Below are 4,385 nucleotides of genomic sequence, written 5' to 3' on the forward strand. Positions count from 1 at the left end.
TCTTTTTTTTTTTTCATTGAAGTCATCATCTTCAAAAACAACCTTTGAGCAGTTAGTCCTTATACCCTGAGATTTGATAGCTTCATCATTGCTTGAGCAAAGTCCTTCCTTGAACAGGGATACATCAGAGGCATATGCTCATACCCAAGTCTTAGTTTCTTCTCATGATGTTAGCTGCTGATCAACAAACAGAATACCTCTTCATTGCAGGAGGAGCCTACGGTAATATTGTCCCAAATCCCATTTTATGGCTTTCGTATTCCATTGACATCACTGAATCCATTATATTTATTATGGCTGCATGAGAGCTTTGGTTTAGGTTTTTCTTTAGGTTGTTCATAAGGGTTTGCATCAACAGGTGTTGGAGTTAAATTTTTCGCCAGTTTCCTAAATTGGAGATTGTAGAACATTTTAATGTATCTCATTTTTGCTAGTTTCTGTTCCTTATTTAATGTCTCCAGAAGCCATAAATTGATCAAATTTTCAGCACCTTTTTTATTTTGCATAGATCTTTCATGTATAGCATTCTTCAATTTTTAGTAATCCAGCATTTGAAATTCTTCTCCAGTAACCCAAGTCGTCATTGCGATCTTGTCTCCAGCTTGATCTCCATTGGTCGGATCAATATGAAAGCCAGAAACACCATCGACGATGATCTCGGCTGGCCCTCCCTGATTGGTAGCGAAAATGGGCAATCCACAATTCATGGCCTCAATGACCGTTAGACCGAACGCCTCATAAAGCGTCGGCTGGACGAAAACACCTTTTGTGTCAGCGATGCATCGGTAAAGCTCTCCATTCTGGTGTTTGTCCGTCTGTGCCGCGATCCATCTTATCTTTCCCCTCAGTTTGTATTTCTCGATCAACACGTGCATTTTCTTGATCTCCACCGCTTATTCTCTATCCTTGGATTTCTCCCGATCAAAGAATTCGGTGACCGCCACAAGATTGGCCGAGCTATTCAACCGTTTGTTCTTCCCGTACCACTTTGTTAACCCGGATATGTTCTTCACTATGTCCAATCTGGCCATGGAGAACATAATAGGATTTTCCCTTCCTTTCAAATAACCTATGTGTTGATCGTTCTCCACGTTACCAAAGAGTAGCTCTTCAATGGCGGGACGAAACAGCTTAAATCGTTTCTCAGTCATTGTACAAGGGAAGTAGACGGATTGATCAGCTTCGGGAGAAGCAACATTGAACTTTGGATCGAACACGCTTATGCCCGACACTACTCGATTAAGTCAATATTCATTTGAACAACCTTAGAAACATACATTCTGCAACTAACCTAGTTGTAGTAGACATTGATTCTTCTGCCATCAAGATCTTCAAATCGATCACGATCTCATCCTGGTTCAACTTCTTCTTTAATAATTCTAAATCTCCCTTCAGGTCACCGATAGAGGCAGTGAAAACTCTCCGATTATTAACCTGTATAAATTAAAATTGTATTATTCAAATTGTAGTTCAAACAATTACATATCTCTCTTATATCAAGTTTCAATACTAACTAATTAACTATACTAACTAATCACTTCTACAACTAATTAATTAGCGATATAATTATTTTTACACATATGTACTAATTCAACTCAAAAATGATTCATGTTGTTTTACTCTTAGCATACATAATAATTTTGTAAGTAATCAAACATTTGCAACATACTTATAAGTACATGAACATTTTTCATTATTTGAAATGAAAAGTGTGTCCAAACTTTGTGTCATTTCTTAATATATTTGAAGACTTCAGTTAAAGACTGTGCTAACTAACTTTCTCTACAAAATTAAACTCTAATTTTAAAATATAATAATAATAATGGAGAACAAACTTCCTTGTAAAGGAAAAAAATGCATGAAATGTCTAGAAAGTATTATTGGCTAATTCCCATTAACTTTCCCATGAACAATATTTGTTTCTTGACTTGAATTGGTGAATTTGCTGCATGTATTTTGCATTCTAGTACTAGTTTTTGCGTTTTATTTATTAAAAAATTGATAGGTGATGGTAATAAGTTAGGTCATTTGTGACCAAATTCAGCATTTGCATGATAGAGGGTTAAATTGGTAATTTTTATTTTTTTAAAATTTTTTAATTATGAGAGGCACAAGCTGATTTTGGTCACATAATATCTGATTAGTTTGTAATTATACATATATAAATTAGTATGGGGTTAATTATAAAATGTAACCAATAGGATCAAAAACTGTATAGATGGATTAATATTTAATTTGTGCAGTAAGAGTTTTTTTAAATAAATTTATATTTATTTAAAAAATATTGATGAGCAGTGTTTAAAGAAGGTAGATTTTTTTATTAAAAAATTTTTAAAGTGTATTAATATATAATGATTAAATATTTTTAAAAAAAATAAGAATTTTAATATTTTAATTAATAAATTAAATGATGTAATTAATAAAATAATAAATAAAATAATGTTTCATTATAATTAAATTTAAAAAAAAAACTTATATTTAACATTTATCTTATATTTCTTAGATTGTATTTTGACCGTGCAAGGATCTAGCTAGATATTGTCTTTAACAACACAATATGAACGTGATTAATTGTCTGTTCAAACAGAAACAGGATTTCTCTGTAATATTATTATTATTATATGAAGACTAATGTATGAAAAAAAAAAACAGTGTTGGCACTCATTAATGTATTTTTATATATAAATATTTCTTTTCAACTATTTAATTTATTAAAAAAATAATAAAATTTTAAATATAAAAAACATATTAATCATTCATTTTAAATAAGATTTTTTTTTTATCCAACAATATTTTTATATAAAGGGCAACAAGAAAAAGAGAGAAAAGCTCTAGAATTTAAGTTTAACAAAGCAGGAGATTTCACAGCACGATCAGCACAAACGGAAAGAACAACATGATCGGCACGGTATCAATGTCGCGGTTTTTCTTCTTGTGGTCGCGGTTGCTAATCGCTCAGAGTCGTTTGTCAAATCAAGAATGTGTGCACAATCGGTACAATCGGCACGATCGACACAATCGACACACGACACGGTATCAACTCTAATAACTAGGTTGTTCATTCATCTGCAAAACCTAATAGTTAGGGTTTCTAGTATACCATATTCTGTTATTGCTCCATTTTGTTGTTGTGTTCTGCTATTCATCAAATGGGAAGAAAGAAAAGCAATAAGAATAAGGAAGTCAGAGAATTTGTGATGGAAGGTTTAAGAGAGGTAGCTGAAAAAGAAATCGATAGGATTACTGGAGAAATTATCCATGAAAAATAGAAATACAGCAAATGTAAAGAACCAATTATTAATATAAATTCTGAAGAAAGTACAGCAGGAAACAGGGGGAAAATGAAGGAATATGGAAGGTTGGGTATGATAAAAGAGCAAACCTCTTTGGACTTAAAAATCAAATCACAAAACTACTTATGCATGCAAAGAAATGAGAGATTGTGCTCAACAAAGAGAAAATACAGCAAATAACCGTCCAATTGAATATAAATTATCTTTAAGATTGAAACCTATTGAAAAATGAAAAATACGAAAAGATAGTAAACTGGTCAATGGAAACAATGAGGGAGCTTATGTAGTCCCCAAAATCAAAAACGTATACTTTCAGGAGCAATTCCAACTACTTGAGTGGAGAATGCAGAAGAATGAAGTCTGGAATAAGAATGCAGAAAAGAAAGTAGAAGATCATGCATATAAAGGTCAAATCTACTTGGGTGAGTTTAAAACAAAAGTTGAGATTCTCAACTCTCCTTTGAATTTAAATTGAAGTGGAGGAGAAATGCGTCAAATAATGGGAAAATGTAGTTGTTGGGAACTACATAGGAAAGAATCGTGTATCTTTCCCAAACACTAAGGAATCACTAATGAAACAATGGGAGAAGAAGGGACTAGAGAAGGTTTCTACAAACATTCATGGTCTATATTTTCTACAATTCAAAAAGGGAACGAACTTGGATGATATTCTGAAAATTGGGCATACTTATATTGGATCCAGCTATATGAAGTTAGAGAGATGGTCTGAAGAATTGAGCCTTCAAAACAAGCCAAAGGAAACAACCCAAATATGGTTCAAACATAGGAACAACCTAGCACACATGTATAATGCAGAAGCTCTAAGTCACTTTGCTAGTCTATTGGAGAAACCGTTATATATGGACTCAATTATAGAGGGAGGAGATCATCTTACTTTTGCTAGAATAAGCATTGAAGTACATCCTCAAATTACACTAACAAAGAACATGACAGTTGTTGATAGGAAGGAAAAGCCCACAGTCATGGAAATCTCATATGAATGGAGTCCAAACAGGTGTGCTTTATACAATTCTTTTCAACATGTTAGTACTAAATGTGCAAAAGCAATTTAGGAAGAACATAGAATCATGA

At 32.6% G+C, this 4,385-nt stretch overlaps 1 pseudogene; it reads right to left on the reverse strand.

Moving 5' to 3' along the window:
• Positions 1 to 245: 245 nt before the first annotated feature.
• On the reverse strand, positions 246 to 1,211 carry LOC124926468 (annotated as a pseudogene).
• Positions 1,212 to 4,385: the final 3,174 nt, after the last annotated feature.

Source organism: Impatiens glandulifera, chromosome 1 (assembly GCF_907164915.1).
Source record: "Impatiens glandulifera chromosome 1, dImpGla2.1, whole genome shotgun sequence".
Classification (NCBI taxonomy): Eukaryota; Viridiplantae; Streptophyta; class Magnoliopsida; order Ericales; family Balsaminaceae; genus Impatiens; species Impatiens glandulifera.